This window comes from Opisthorchis viverrini (genome assembly GCF_000715545.1).
Source record: "Opisthorchis viverrini unplaced genomic scaffold opera_v5_116, whole genome shotgun sequence".
Taxonomy (NCBI): domain Eukaryota; kingdom Metazoa; phylum Platyhelminthes; class Trematoda; order Opisthorchiida; family Opisthorchiidae; genus Opisthorchis; species Opisthorchis viverrini.
In genome coordinates, this window is record NW_008751772.1 from 596499 (window position 1) to 613518 (window position 17020).

Below are 17020 nucleotides of genomic sequence, written 5' to 3' on the forward strand. Positions count from 1 at the left end.
CCAACGACTCCTTCAGGCCGGCGAAAAACACGGTCGGGTCAGATCCAGGTGCCATCCTGGCGGACTTGAAACGCCTCATAGCCTCCTGGCGGTCGGCCGGCGTGTCGAACTCCGCTGCAAGGACTTCCTTCGCACCGGTCCAGTCCATCTTCCGAGGGCTTCTTCTGGCCGCACCCACTCAACCCTCACTGACGATGTCACCTCGATTGGTGATGAGACATTTGCAATCCAACTGCCACGCTCGGTGAACAGACCAAAAACCAAACAGCGCACCCGAGCTACCTACATTCCACAACATTGCTACTAGTGATGTTTCTCAACAAGAAGAGAGAAATGTAATGAGTTTTGACGTATTTTGGCATATCTAAAATTCACTTTTTGTCTAGAACGCTGACACGAACAGAAGTGTCGTGAGCACGGTTTGTCCAAATGCTCAAAATGAGGGCCGCTTCAATAAATCACCCATATTTGGTCCTGAATAGGCCAGTCGATAATTGGCAACTATGTTGCGTTAAAACCAAAAGTAGTCGAGCTAATCCATAGATTTTGGCTGCTAGGCGCTGAAATGTTAGGTTGTACGGTTTTAAGTGCATCAGAGTTTTGTATCCAAAAGACGGTGGTGTCATGGTGAGTCAAGTTGGAACACCCTTCCGTCGCCTAGCTGTCATACCACCCGCACAAGGACCGAGGTACTGCCAGGTTGCCCAAGCCCGGACAGGAGCAGTCGAACCACGGACCTCCCGATCGATAAATTCGGGATCTAACCATTAAGCCACACATGTTGCGAAGACGCTTAGGGCTATGGCCCTATCATGAACAGGTAGCTTTGAATGAACCGCTAAAATTTCACTGGTCGAAAGAAACCAGATGGAATCTCTCCAAATAAAAGAAAAAATCGACGCCGGGAAGCTCACCACGATCAAGCTGAATACCTTCGTTGAAACGAGAGAACAGACGGAAGCGCTGAGCCCAGTACTTGGCCAGGATTGGATCGGAAGCCAAATCCCCTAGGCCCGACAGGATCACTGATGTCCCGTTAGCTGGACGAGATGAGATGGGGACATCGTGTCGCCAAAAATGTTGACAAGAGTAGAGGAACGCTGAGAGAGGAAGGTTAGACAGTGAAAAATGGAACAATCAGCAAAACCATATATTTACAGGTTACAGAACGGAACTACCGCGGAACGAATAATCGCAAAGTCTCTTCAGTCCAGTTCAATTGAATAAAAAAAATAAAAAAAATAGTTCAGCTGTAGCACCCTATCGGTGCCCAAATGCCATGCCACCCGAAGGTTGCACGAAGGACGGGATACTACTGCCAGCTTGCCTAAGCCTAGATAGGGGGGGGGGAGAGACGAGAGGCAGAGGTCAGGTTCGAACCACGGTCCAGCTCAATTAATCAGTCATAAACTGTGTGCCGAGAGCACGTCGATTCCAGCTGCTACAGTTTCGCCCACTAAAAAGTAGACAAGAGCGTAAAAGGAGCGACCGAGTAATGAAATCGATAACTTAATTGGTTAGTTGATGTGACATGGTCACAGCTGACTGATGGATATTGTGGAACAGTGCTCAGCACCAGGAACATCGTGATGAGAAACTATGGAGTACGTCAACGGTGTCCGCAGATCGAACGAAATTGCATTGAAGCGTTCGGTAAGTAGCGAGGATGATGAGGCAAGATGTGTTTTCACCAGTGAACCATCTTGATTCACAATCGAAGTTCTTCAACCTCCGTAAGAATGAGTACCATGTTGAATTGGAAGTGTAGCCTGAAAGTCTTCTCGGCCAAACATGAGGTCTGCTACATCAAAGCGACGATCACCAGTATGCCGCGTTTATTCAAAGTGACGAATATTCTAGAAATTGCATAGTCCCTTGACAGAACAACACATTGAAGCTCTCCGAAAACTCTGCTACCTAGTTCCGACGGGGCCCCGAGCTTTCAAACAGTTACCAAATTACCTGCACTACTCACACTACTCACTGCGGCATGTTGGAAAGTCATCAACTACATCCACATCACCATCATCATCATCGACAGCATGATATCAGTGTTCAACACTGATGCTTCACTGCCGTACAACCATGATTCATTTGAAAGCCTTATTGTAAAAAAACGAGTAAAGGTGGACGGGGAAGTGACCTAGTGTTAGCTTATCACAATCATTCCGAGGTGTCTATACCTCCAGACACTCACTTAGGTAATCTGGATAGAAACTGACAACATTAACATCGGTTGGCAGCCATATCTTTTAGTGTCTCCAACCAGGCACAGTGAGGATCACGCGGTCCCCATTCTGGAAGGCGAGTAGCACCGACAGCACCCAAGCGTTTCGTGATCTCCTTCATACCTCACTGCCAAGTCAAGGGTTGGTCACCTTTCTGCTTAAGCCACTCTGAATTGGGCATGGAAAACAGCACTCTCTTCGGCAAGCGATGATTCGGCATACGCAACACATGTCCCAACCAACGCAGCTTCTGGTGCTGGACACATTCTTCAATGGAAGTACCCGTTACACAACCGAAAACACGCTTTCTAACTGCCTCGTTACGGATTCGCTGACACCAACCCACACGAGCTATGGTTCTGAGACAACGATTGTCGAACACATGAAGACGTCTCAGGTCCGCTGCTCGAACAGGCCAAGTCTCACAAAGTTAGCAAACGCGGCCCGAGCCTTGCAGATTCGTGTATTCACCTCATCTGTCACACTGCAATCAGAACTAATACAACTTCCAAGGTACGTGAAACGCTCCACAACTTCCAGTACCTCTCCCTGGATTGTAAGGGGCGTGTTCAGTGACTGCACGTCTACAAGCATGACCTTACACTTTGTGGGTGCAAAATGCATACCAAAGGACGGGATGACTTTGGTCAGTTCATCCAAGAATACTTGCGCCTTCTCCTCCTCTTCGAACATGAGAACGATGTTGTCTGCATATTCCAGATCGATAAGGTTTTCTTCACAGGCTATTTGAACACTAGGGTTTTAGAGACCCACCACTGGGTCATCTCGACCCTAACGAACCAGAGTCGTCTGAGCGACAAATGCAGTTTATCAGGTTACAGTGCCTAAGGCAGGTCCTACGCGCGCACGACCGCCGTCTACCAATTTGGAACTAGTACGCAGGGGACAGGTCAGGACATGGCAACTGTGAAAGCAGGCAGAATCCAAGCTGAGTAGGACAGCGATAAGCTTAGAAAAATGCACGTGAAACAAAACGATAAACGTACCATCCAGATTGAAATCAGAAGATTCCCAAGCTCGAGGTAACTCGATCTCAAGGTTGTGTGGAGCGAAATATCTGTAATCGGAAAACGAAAAGTACGAATTGTAATCCAAACCGGAGAACACTTTGCAATTTGATCGCACACAGGCGATTCGTTTATCAGTCAGTGCTACGCTGTATGCAGAGCCCCGAGATAGCACAGCGGTTACGGGGCAAATTCGCTAGCTGGAAGGAACCAAACCTAGAGGTCTCGACTGCCCCTATCTAGACTTGGGTAACCTGGCAACCTTGCATCGATAAGGTGTTACAGCTACTTTCATAAAAGAAACTACTCACAAGGTTGCTGAAAACTATTCGGCAGCCCACGACCAGTTTCGCCCTTCTTGGGGCTCATCAGGTAGGCGCAGTCCCCGAGTTTCCGTCAACCTTATGATCTACATCATAGACGAGAGATATAGTTGAGTCCCCCGTGAAAACCAAATTGATCGGCAAATGAGTGTTACAGCTACCTTTATCACGTAAGTGTATTACACGTCTGTTAGTGAGCATTCCGAGAGCGTTTTGATCTCCGAGTTGTTACAGACAGGCAAGAAAAAATCAAACAGCATATCGATTTGGGAAAGGAACGGCGACAGCGGGGTATGATGAACGGAAGTTTGGCATCCGGCTTCGTAGAAGACAAGAAGTTAGAAAGGAACCCTATCATAGTCCCTAACGGCCAAACGAATCAAAGGCGACTTCCAAGTCACGAGAAACGAATAATGATCGGAAACAATAGTGAAGTTTGAGAACTCATCGCTAAGTGAATATATGATCGGTGTAGCCTCGCTCACGAGCAAACGCGGCTGGCTTGGTTCTCACAAATCTATCCTGAGAGGAAGACCTGAGGATGATCTCTCTTCAAGGAGCGACAGTAAACGTTGTCGTAAACTTAAGAAGGATCCCCGTTGGGGATCACTGTAATCGATTGGACTCATCGAATGACCCCAAGTATCCAATGTGCCAGACAAAATATCGCAGTGCCAGTTCCACTGAGGTGCACTCAGGCTTCCTACTGTAATCAGTCTATGAGTTACTAGTTTTTCTGCCCTGTGGTGTTGTCTCCATGTTTAAATCCAACATTCCTGGGGAACCGCTTGATCAATACCTAACCGATCTTAATTATCTACTGTAATACACTCCTTTCACCAATCCATTCCTCTAACCTAACTGCCATGCCACCTGAAGGTTGCACGAGGGCTGGGATACTGCCAGGTTGCCCAAGCCTAGACCGGGGGGAAGTCGAGGGCCAGAGGTCGGGTTCGAACCACGGACCCTCCGGTCAGTGAATTCGTGCTCTAACCACTTGGGCCATCTCACCCAAATTGTATTATCAAGTATGTAATGGAAAAATGGAAAATTATAGATGCAGTCTGCTTACCCGGTTTGCTCATTCGAACATGCCAATTCAAGCAAGTAACACAAATGGGAAAACACAGCCCTGTGGTAACCAAAAAGGTCGTTGCTGCTGCTGCTGAAATATCGGTTTCGGGTGGTATCCACTGCTCCAGTGAGGTCTGGAACGAATATACGTGAAAAGATGCACGTTTTACAGGGAAAATCATGAAGCAAACGCGGACGAAACGTCAAACACTGATAAGAAACTTTGACGGGTGTACCAGTACACCGAAAAACGGTAAAAATACCAAAACACTGCTCACCATCGTCATCAACGACAGCATGACATCAGTGTTCAACATCGATGCTTCACTGCCGTAGGAAAACTGCTAAGATTGGGGTTCTCTAAACAAACATTTGTATACATAAATACATAGCACGAGTGTAGTCACATGCTGGGGCAAGCACTACCCGACAATAAGAAAGCGGAAATCTGATCACAAGTCCGGACAAAGCAGATTATCGAGATGGCGCGAATTTACTGACCGGAACGTCCGTGGTTCGAACCCGACCTCTGCTTCTCAACTTCCCTCTGGTCTTGACTTGGACAGCCTGTCAGTTTCCCAGGCTTCTTGCTTCCTTCGGGTAGCATGGCAGCTAGGCACCGGAAGGGAGTTACAGCTGAGAGATCATAGATTATCGATTGGTCCTACTTGGCTGAGCGGTTACTCGATCCATTGCCATAGAAAGTGGTCATCAGCCGTAGCACATTTTCGGTGCCTAACTGCCATGCCACCAGAGGGAAGCATGCTGGTTGGGATACGACCAGGTTGCCCAAGCTTAGACAGCGAGGCAGAGGTCGGCTTCGAACCACGGACCTCCTAGCCAGTAAATAAATTCTCGAGCCATCTCGTCTCCCATAGAAAGTGCTGATTACGGTCTTTTGATACAAGGTTGATTCTGATGGAGATAGACTCTCTTGGCTAACCAGAAAAGTTGCCAGTAAATTAGCGCTCGAGCCATCTCGTCTCCCATAGAAAGTGCTGATTACGGTCTTTTGATACAAGGTTGATTCTGATGGAGATAGACTCTCTTGGCTAACCAGAAAAGTTTGCCCGTTAGTGGTAAGTTCGTCCAAACAGAGCCTCCAGCATAAAAAGAACACAAAGCAAAAAGACTGTTTTTCTGTTCCCATTTCTTTTTTATAAGCAGGTGGGAACAATTCAATACAGATCATCGCCAAATAAAGACCATCCAGCTTCGACTGTTTTGCTCTACTCATAATAAGCCTCATTCATCCAAATGAGCGCTAAAATCACAAAGGGGCATGTTTTCAGGTTAAAAAAACAGGTCAAAAAAAGAGCAGCCAGCTTATTCGCCACAGACCAATGTAACGCTACTGAATGATCTGCTCAAAAATATGCAGAAGCGAATAGTGGAAACGTTCAGACGCTTAATAGACATGAATTCAACACCTATAAGCATGAATCCCTTACTTGGGAAACCTACCCTCAAGATAGCTCCGTGGTTGGTGCGCGAACTTACTGACCAGAGGGTCTGCAGTTCGAACCCAACACCAGCATCTAGACTGCTTCTATTCAAGCTCGGGTAACCCGAAAGTGTGTTGGTCACCGAGCCTCCTTCGAGTAGCATGGCACCAAAGTGGTTTACAGCTAAACTATTATTATTCATTCTACGTTCCGCGTCTTGCCTACACACTAGGCAGTCAAGTGAGCTGAGTAGTCGACAGGTATGAATAATCTTTCGCTCTTATTCACCGGGACTGAACAACAAACGACAGAAGGACGTACCGAACACGGCAAAGTGGATTCTCAGTTCGTGCGAGAACCTGTTCCCCTCTAACTACCCCCACCCCACCAAACAAAGACCAAGTTTTGAGTCCAAAGAGTCAGTACCTCTCTAAACTCTTAGTTGTGATGTAACAAGTACACCTTTGGGATAAAAGCCGACTGGTCATCTGAAAACATTTTTGAGGGTATCAATGCAAACCGATCAGCTTCAAGGCGGCAGCTTGGCGCATTGTCTCACCCGGGTACCCAGGCGAAGATGGCTGGATTTTTATTCGGATCGGTTGGTGTGGACTGGTAGAACAACAACAAATAAAATATAATCAGGCAAAGAAGGAAACAGATGAGCAACTTACGTTCACAGCTTCTGCATCTTTTACGCAAGGGTGGGTGAGCAAGGAACGGGTTGAACTTCTTGGCCCCCAATAGTAGATGATAATCAGTCCATGTTGAAGAATCCTCCCACGAGCTGTCAAGGGCGGTAATAGTACATGATGGCATGGCATTTTCAACAGTGATGATAGATGAACCTACGTCGTTAACCAGAAGAGGATACCAAAAGTGGCGCTGATAATTAATTTACTGTGACACATGAGATGGCCAGTCACCGATAGTCAAGTCCAGTGAATAAGGTAAGCAATTTAGTCAGGTCAGTTGTTGAACATACGCGAAGAAAGCCTATTCGAACCATTTCGGACTCATTTATTGCAGGTTATCATGAATTCATGAGCTCCCACCGGAAAGGGTGATGGAACTTACATGTTGCAGTACGGTGTAGATGATGTCTTCGGAGCCTAAATGGTTAGACGGTTTTTAATGGAAGGCAGGTTTACCGGACCAAATTGTGTTGGAAGGCCCAATCGACGGAGTGCAGCCTCTAAATCGAAATTTTCGTCCATTTCAGACTGGTTTATCTTGGACGGCGGTGAAATTGTTTTTTCCCGCTGGAGGAAACTGTGAGTCATGACCTTTGGTCTGAAATGCAGTTCTTCATCGTCTTCTTCTTCTGATGATTTGTCACTACTACTAACGTCGCTGCTACTACTGTCACTCGATGAGATGTCGTTCTTGTTCAAGGTTTGCAATGTGTGTGACACGGAAGCGAAATACTTCCGAGACTGGTACACACGGTCTCTGGATGCTGTTGAAGTCTCTTCTGGGTATGTCACTTTCTTTAGTCGGTCCTGCTCTCTGACGGATTTACTACCAGTGCAGTTGGACAAACCATCATTGTTGCAAGCACCGGATGACTCTTTCGACCGCTTGATACCAACTGAACGGAGTCCTTTGTAGTGATCCCTATCAGGAGACAAAACAAATAAAGCGGCAGAGGGGATACTTACGCCAAGAAAGCACGAGTGAAAATCAAAATCAGTGAGTGTCCCTCACAATTGAGTCGAACTTTGGCCAAATAGCGCAAATGATCTATTTCCAAATCATGACTCATTGGAAATTCGAAGTAAACTGAAGCAGAAGAAAATTAGGATTTGAAAAAATAATCCATCCCTTAGCCAGCCACATACATACACATACGAAGAGACTGGTATGACGGTTTGCGTATCTCGACGACCCAATGAACTGTACTGGATAGGATGTTCGCGCGGCACTCGCAGTCTCTCATACAAGATTGATCAATGGTTAAAAGTCTGATGATCTTCCAGGTCTGGGGTTGGAACATGTGTAACGGCATGTTCCGTAAAAATGGTGAAGCATCTGAATTTCCAGCCAAACACCGATGTCTTGCGTTCAGGCTTTTGAGCCAAAGGCTTTGGTTGAGGACCATAATCGTCCTCCTATCTAGGTGTGAAAGCCCTAGAACTATCCCAGCCCATGTACAACCATAAACTACACATATGCAAATGAACACATGCCATATCGCTCGTCGCGTGGTGTCATTAGCCGGGTCGCCTTACCCACGGCACACAACATGGCGAGTGAGCGAACACAGGCTACCGCTGACACCTCCGTTCTTTCTCTTTCACATACTTTTTCCTCCCCCTCTCCTCATCCTGTCAGTTGAGACTGATGACTCCGTCCGTCCGACAGCGGTTTTGCAAGTAACATGTGCTCGTCATCCAGTGCCAACATCCTCAGACATCTTGGAATTAATTTTGAAGGCTCGACGCCTAGTCGATCTGACAGCATTCGATGTCGGCATTCTGAAGCAAGCAGGTCAACAGGCTGCTCCTGCTCTCACACTGGACTCGCTTGGCATTGACGGGTGCTGTTTATCAGAAACAACAATACAAGATGCAAACACTGGCTGAGCTAAAGACCCCATCACTCTCCACTCGCTTCCAGTTGCTTACATCTGGTGATGCAGAGGCTGCTGCGACAGGATCTGCAGGGTTTCGTATCGTTCTAAGTCACAGGGCAGAAGGATCCTTGATTAACTGGATATGCGCTGACAGTCATCTCTGCGCGGTCCGTCTGGCAACATCTGTGAAGGAGTCTCATAAGAAGGAAGTTGATCGATGTCTGTTTGTGGTGTCTGCTTACGCTCCAACTGACTGTAGCTTCGATGCCGTCAAAGACAGGTTTTACGACGCCCTGAATGCCCTGGTGCGGCGAGTCAAGAGCTCAAATACCGTTGTGTTTGTCAGAGATCCGAATGCCTTATTCGGCATGCTCAGCCTCCAAAGATTCAATTAGATAATTGTCATGAACCGGACTCGATGAGTAAGCACAGTCCTGAGCTGACCGCAGGTTGTTTTCATGCAGTAACAGCTTCGTAAATAGCCAAATTCGTATAGCATCCTCCAAAGGCCAGCCGGCTACGAGCTCAAATCGATCACACTGCCATTAGTGGTCGGTGGCGTGGATCAATAACTGACTGTTGCTCGTTTTGGAGCACATTTGTGGATTCCGACCATGCGCTCGTTCAGAACCGCTTCTCCCTACGCTTTCAGGGCCGCGTAGGGTGCGGAAAAATAGCCTGGCAGCTGAATGACCGGTGACAGACGAATTTACCAGAATCGTCTTCTAGAGTCTTCCAGATGCTCCACTATCGAAGTATATTCACACTGGGTCGAGATGTCCACTCTTTTGTACAGTGCTGGGAGTTGTGCCTGTGGTACGGTGCGACCAGGCTCGCGCAAAGCACTGGATATCAGACCGAAGAATGGCACTTCTTCAATCTCGGAGAAATATCCCAGCCAGTCCCCAATATAATTTGACGTGAGGGTTCATCAGACATCAAGTGGAAGTGAGAGTGCGAGTCGAACGTGAAGTCTGGTAGACACAGAAGGCGGAGGAAATAGAAAGGGCCAAGAAAGTTGACAATGACGGAAGGTTAATCCAACTGATCAGCGCAACCGGTCCCGGGAACCTTCTGTGAGCGAAACCATCGAGGATCACAAGGGAGAGTCATCTTGAATAAAGAGGAAAACCCCGACCGTTGGGCGTGGAACCCTGGACAGTGACGTGGAACCTCTCAGGGCCTTGAAGGTTTATCACTGTATATGTTCTCTCAGGTGCCACCGAGCTTCTGGTCCGGATGGCCTCCCACTCGCACTGCTCAAAGATGGAGGCGGAGTCCTCAGTCAGCGCTTCTTTGATCTGTTTGCTGACATTTGGGTAAAGGAGTCTGTCCCAGACAACTGGGGAGTCGGGACTCATAGTCGGTGTGGTAACCGCAGACAGACCAGCTGAACCCCGGTTATAACGAGATTGCTGGCGTTACATCTTTTGTTGCCTTATGGTGGCTCATGACTCGGGTGCAGCAAGCGGGGATGCGGCCAGATAGGGGTTGCGTTGACCACATCATCACACTCCGTCAGGTGCTAAGACAACGCCATACGTATAACGGCCCACAATTTTAGTATTTCTGGCTTTCAAAGGAGTATTCAACCCGGCTGACCGATCTGTATTCCTTGACATGACCGACCACTAAGGAATACCCAGAAGTTTGTGAACATGATGTGTTCTTCAAATTCGCAGACCTCCGAACGTGTGAGAGTATACCAGGAACTCTCCAAAAGCTTCCGTACACAAAGCCGTGACCGTCAGGGGTGCATAATCTCCTCATTCCAATTTGGTTTTTGAATCGTTGAGATAATGGGACGAACGCTGGAAGGTCTTCAAAATTCGTGTTCGAATAACCTGTAAAACCTGAAAACCTTTTCGGTCTGGAATATGCAGGTGATATCGTTCTCGTCTTCAAAGCGAAGACACAGGTGTTTTTGGATGAACTGACCAAATTGAATCCATAAGGTGTACGGTCATGCTCGTGGACACAGTCGCTGAAAACGTAGCTTATTTTTCAAGCCCTATGAATTCGGCCACGTCTGAACCTGGGTGGCCCGGAACGCTAGTATACCTACTCATGCTGGTGCCACAGATGGAATAAACTTCACCGTAAGTTTACGAACTCGCACATAAACTGAGGAAGAACAGAAAAACATTGGTGTGCATCGCAGACGGTTTTGCAACCCCTGTCGGTCCTTCGCTTGCTGTCCCACCAAAAGCGGTAAAGGAAAGGGCAGGATGGGTTAAATCTGCTTCAGTGGAGACAAGAGATTGCAACAGTCGTCGCTCTAGGGTGCTCACGGAATTCCTCACAAGGTCACGCCGTAATTCCCGTAATTGGGGAGGAAGCACCGAGCTACAAATGGACAGTCCTGACTGGTCCACTTTCTGACCAATCACGGATTCACGTATTGATATACAGCATCGAGGCATTCACCAAAGCTTCCCGGGTCAGGTTTGTTCTTGTTCAGCGACTTCTGTTCACCTGAAAGGAAACAGCGAGAAAAAGGCGTGGAACTGCTCCTAGAGTTCAAAGCGCGCAGCAGTTATCTAGCCAACGCGGGTACTCAACTAAGGAGTGCTTTTAACTGGTTACAAGATGCAGGAAGGTTATTTCACGCGTCTTTCTGCAAGAAACATTCGGCGAATCCGTTTGAATGTCATACGGTGCACGAATAATGGCTTGAAAAACAAGGTAGGGGCCCATGCCCATGCTTCCCAGGTCGGTTTTTCTCTTGTCGTACAGCGCCTGCCGTCAAAGTGGTGGTCTCGAGTGGGAAGGAGTGTAGCACTGCTCTTTAAGTTCTCAGCGCGAGGAGTGAGCTCATCAATACGTTGGCCCACACCGAAAAGCGCCTAACGGTACTTCGAGTTTGTTACTAGGATGATGAGAAAAATTGTTGCCTAAAAATGTGTACCTTTTGATCTTGGAAATTTTCAGTGTCCCCGCAATGTATTGTTTGGGTTCGTGGTGGAAAACCTGTTGGCCAAAGCTTGTTCAAGTAGGATACAAGTAAGAGTCAGGTACCCTCGGGGACGACAGTACTCCAGGGAAGGAAGCCAGGCACTACGACGTGTGGTTCATTGTCTACGGATTGAAGACCAGCATCCATAATCATACCCGCTCGCTGGACACGCTTAATGAGGGTGCGTTCTGAGTAGATAACTTGGTTGGCATATTCAAGAAGCACTCTGACGTGAGCCCCATAGAGTATTTGAAAGAAATACGGGGGAGGTGCCCCGATTCATCCACAGAACGGCGAATGCCTGTTGAACCTATTTTTAATGGTGCAATGTGAAGGACATATTGGAAAAGAGCCAGAAATCCAACTCTGTTTCCGCCATGTACGCAATGGGTATTAGCTGATTTTCCTTAGAATGGCACATGGACGCACCTTTTGTCATCCAGGGGAGGTGCTAATCCAACAAATACTGCTTGCCGTGGCCCCATCCATTCAAAAGGCGGTGATATTAGAACAAGGAATTAAAGTTGTTGATTCCCCCTGTGACTCAACGGTAAACAGCGGTAATGTTCCTTGTTCTCCGGCTACTAAAGAGTAACGTGACCTACACCCGTTTATTGTGACGCCGTTTGTTTCGTTGCTACTTACTTTCCCCCTGTCTCTTTCCACTTAAGGTCTGTCTATTCTTCAGTAACTGATGTCCATATTTGTTGCCCGTCTGTCATCGCTCACAAGTTCGTCTGGGTTGCACCTATTTTCGAGCGTCCACTCTGACATGAAGGCAGGCCGACCAATTATCAAACCCAGCGTTCCCGGACGGTGGGTGAACGCGCCATTCACCACACCAAGTTGACGCCAGGAACGGTCTATTATTTTGTGTTACCCACGCAACGTACCTGCCAGAGGTTTGTTTTAAACGGACGAAACCGCGCAATCTGACTTGCAACATGACACGAGCTGCCGCTTCGTGCCGCCAAACGAAAGACATTCCCTCAAAGATTTCTGCGCTGTTTTCTCTCTATACGGCCAACTCACACTGTCAGAGTGCCCCCATATGTACATTTGTACAAAGTTTAGTGCTTACCTGTTGTTGCTTCTAGAAAGCCCTGCTGTGTCGGCGACTATTTTCCGCTTCTGATGATTGTGCCATTATTGGCTGCAAGTTTGCTTATTTCATGATGGTTACTAATCCGTTTGTCTGTAGAAACAGTTCCTGTCATTCCTCAATACGTCATCTGCCGTTCATATCTGTCTGCTCCCACCGTCTACTGGCTACGAAATGCGCATGATCTAATAGCCGCGATTGTCCTGTGAGACCCATAACAACCTGAATCTTACACAAGTCGTCCGGAAAAGGTAAACAGGAAATTGATTATAACACCTTGAACACTGTTGACGTAGATGAGAAACAGAATTTGTCCAAGAACAGAGATCTGAGGAGCTCCAATTGAGGCTCACACCGGAGGAGGTAGTTGGAGCCTATTTTGAGACGGAAGTCTCCGTCGAATGGGAAGCCGTATGACTTGAGCTTGCAGAATAACGCGACGCGTGGAAATCTATCGAATACCTTTGAGATGTGATAAAATATTACATCCCGCATCCTTAGCTTGGGTTAGGCTGGCCTATAACAAGAGGATGTCCGTCATGCAAGAATGAATTCAGAGAAGTCCTTGTTGAACTGAAGATTTCACGTTTTTGGTATTAAGGTGATCTAGGATGGATCACTTCAGAATGCCTTCCATCAACTTGCATTGCACGCTAGTGAGGTTACTGGTCCTTTGCTACCTGGTAATAGTCGGTCACAAAATTTGTAGATTGGCGTGACAATCGCTTCCTTTTAAGCTGAGGGAAGGTAGCCTTTATCAGGCGACTGATTAAGAAATGTTTTTCCAGTCTGTGAACGACTTTTTCCTCAGTATCTTGGATGGACATAACAAAGCCACAAGGCGCAAAACGGGTTGATTTTCCGCAAGAGGTTCAGAACCTCCGCCTCCGTTATGACGTAGTCGTGGCAAGGTTTGATGTGACGAGCACGGTGGAGTTGAGTATAGAGCTTCATGCTGTTCTCCGTGGACCACGGATACAACTGCTCTCACTAGCGTGTTCACGTTCCAGTCCCTGAAGGAGAACGCGGCTAGCCTATTTCAGCGGTGATGTCATGTTATTAAAGAGCATATTTCTGTGTTTTTGACGGGGCCAAGAATAGTGGCCTGTTTTCGTATGCTTCGCTGGCGGAATTCTGATTTACAGCGGTGCTCCAGTTTGCGGAATGCCAGCTCATTTTCTGCCTCCTGTAGTCCTGAGACAAGCAGCGTCATCATTGCATACAGCGTGTAGCACACACAGCTGCCGAGATCAAGAATGCCTGGATGCATTTTTAGACTCAACTCGCCTAAACCTGTGTGGCGGAATTCTTACAGCGGTGCTCCAGTTTGCGGAATGCCAGCTCATTTTCTGCCTCCTGTAGTCCTGAGACAAGCAGCGTCATCATTGCATACAGCGTGTAGCACACACAGCTGCCGAGATCAAGAATGCCTGGATGCATTTTTAGACTCAACTCGCCTAAACCTGTGTGAAAGATCAGCGCAATTCATGGCGGATTTGTTCCGTGCGCTGGATTTACCTGGCCACCCAACCTGGACTGAAGCACTTCGACGCGTCGGCGAACGGTGTGTTCTAGAATCCACAGTGAGTGTCTGCCGCTGTAGCCCTCCATTATATGCACACCGCGAATTTCTCAGAAACTGTAGTTCGAACAAAAGAAAGAAAGTTTGATCATTTTATTACATCTATTCGAACCTTTAGAATCTCAAACTGCAGCCAAGGCTTGCTTTAGTTTTTAAAACCTGCCTAAAGGCCTCGCTGCAAATGGTTTCCATGATGTCTCTGTAAAGGGGGCGGTAAATTTTTTAGGAAAGCTGATTTCTTCACGTACTTTTTTTGCATTGGATTTTGAGATAATCTCAACATTATATGAGAAATAATTACGCCTTCTTTGTCCGTGCTAGCGAACTGGGGCAGCGATTCGCGATCTGTATATCAAGATTTCTGTCCTCGCAGTGATTACCCTGCTAGACAAATAGAAGGGATTCGTCGCAGATAGAGAGATTTTGTGATAGTGAGCACGAGCACCATCGGGTGTTTTTCATGGTTTTATCTCCACGGTTTTACTAAAGCCTTTATAATTAACTGGAGGGGTCACTGGATTTCGGGGTAGAGCGAAAAGACAACACAATAGGTTGGCCAGTGCTCCGAAGTGATTGTGAAGATTCTACGGCTTTGAACGGTCTCGTGGACGCATATAATGCGCTCGTTCGGGAAATAGTATGGATACGTGAACTGCGAATAAGTAATCAGATTAGGCATTGCTGTAGCGGTACAGTCACCACGAAGTAGTACTTGGGTCCGTAAAACATCCCCATACGTGCACGTCTTGGGTTAGTCAGCTGTGGTTGTCATGGCAGTGAGGATCGGCCGAGGAACCGTGATAAACTGAGACCAGCATGGGTTATTGACACTACTTGGCCCATTGACGGTTTACTACCATTGAAGCGAGGCAATAAGACAGCCGTGTCCACGCTGGGGGTTCAAAATTGAAAGGTGTCAAAAAGGTCTGCTGGAAGGCATTATTGTACAGGTTAGACTGCGGCCCAAAATAGCGGGCAGATAAGGGTGTTCACACTTTCTAACTAATGCATTGAAGCGACACTAACCGATTAAAAACAGTGATCAATATTCAACGGAGTTCGCAGGTATGTGGTCGGTGCGAACGAGTGTAAGCATACTGGCATACGAGGCATGCGTTAGTTATATTTCACATAACTGGTTTAGTTCGGTGCATACAGGGACAGCAAATTGGAACAACTGGGGTGCACAGTGATGTTTCGAATTCGGACGACAAGGTAGGCTTACAATAGCCCGGTTACAGTATAAAAAAGCGTGAAGAGCTTGCAAGACGAGACACGTCAAAGGCTTCATAGCGCACGCATTGAGTGAGCCTCTTTTGGCAGTTTTTATCCTGCTGTAAATGATGTTTGGGATTTACAGGAAGTTTTCGGGGGTATATTCTGCAACCAAGCCTGAGCTAGCCGCACCGGCGTTCGACAAAAGTTGTTTTCATTTTTCATCTCTCTTTTCTCCATCGCAGAAGGCGGGGTATGAGGCTCAGCATGTGCAAAGACCATCTCGTTGGCGCCCGGCACGCAGTTGAAGTGAGGTATATCAGCCGTGCAGTTTTTTGCATTGTTAAGGAATGAGGTGAGGCAGAGACGGACGTGATAAGAGAAGAGCTGATGTGTGTGACGCTGGGTATTGAAAGAAAAGCCAATCGGTTAAGACGAATATGGATAGGACAGCGAGACGGATTGGGGAGTTGGATTATGGGGGTTGGGTCCTTCCGGTCACTTAAAAAACTAAGGCGGGAACGGTGGCCTTTGGACAATGTATGCTATTTGGACTTGGGGCGGAGGGTTTTTTTCCCGGGGCGCTGAGATATAGTAAGCCTTGCAGCCCTTAGGTGGAGCATCGTTATTATCACAGTTAAGTCGTATGAGGGGCGGCGGTCTTAGTAGCTCTTCTTTCAACATGTCACGCGTGTCGCAGATGTGAAATCTACTTTACATGTAGCTGGCTGCTTAGGAAAACAAAATATACGGTTTACAGACGCAAGCGCAAGGAGTGATCATTTGTCTCCCGGATGAAAGCCTTCAACTGGTAACGCTTTTGTTGCGGTTGGATATGGGGTAGTTACATGTTACAATGAGGACGATGGAGGTGTTATTTTAAGCTGGATGGAATCAGTATCAAGAAGCGGGAGTGGGATGAAGTTAGGATTTCGTGCTCTAAATGAGCAGATTTGAAAACGAGTACCCGCCTACTTGATCGATAGCACCAAGACGCCCGATAACCTGGAATCCTAGAGCCCAATTCTATACCACTTGATCCTACGACTAAATTGTATGCAACCTGCTTCAGCCTAAAACTTGCTGCGTGCAAAGACGCATATGATCACTTAATACCGCCATGGTATCCTTGTTGAACAAATGAATTCCTCATTATCGATAAAGGGACAAATAAAGCGAGCATTATCACGGATTCACGGATTGATACACAAGAACGAGGCTATTGCTCAAGTTTCACGGGTCGGTTTTTTCTTGTAGCTCCATGGCTGTGTAGCTACCTTTTCGCCACATACATGACTGTACAGGTCACCGCCACACGTTAGATCACGAGATCTATCTTCTTCCCTTGCACTCACAAATCAAGCCACACAACCGTGACTGACTTGACTACACAGCTCACAATCAAGCCCTAGATCCCAAGACCTCGTTTTTTCCCTACACGTACCAACCACGATACACAGTGGTGACTCATCCGATATCGGCTGGGCTCACG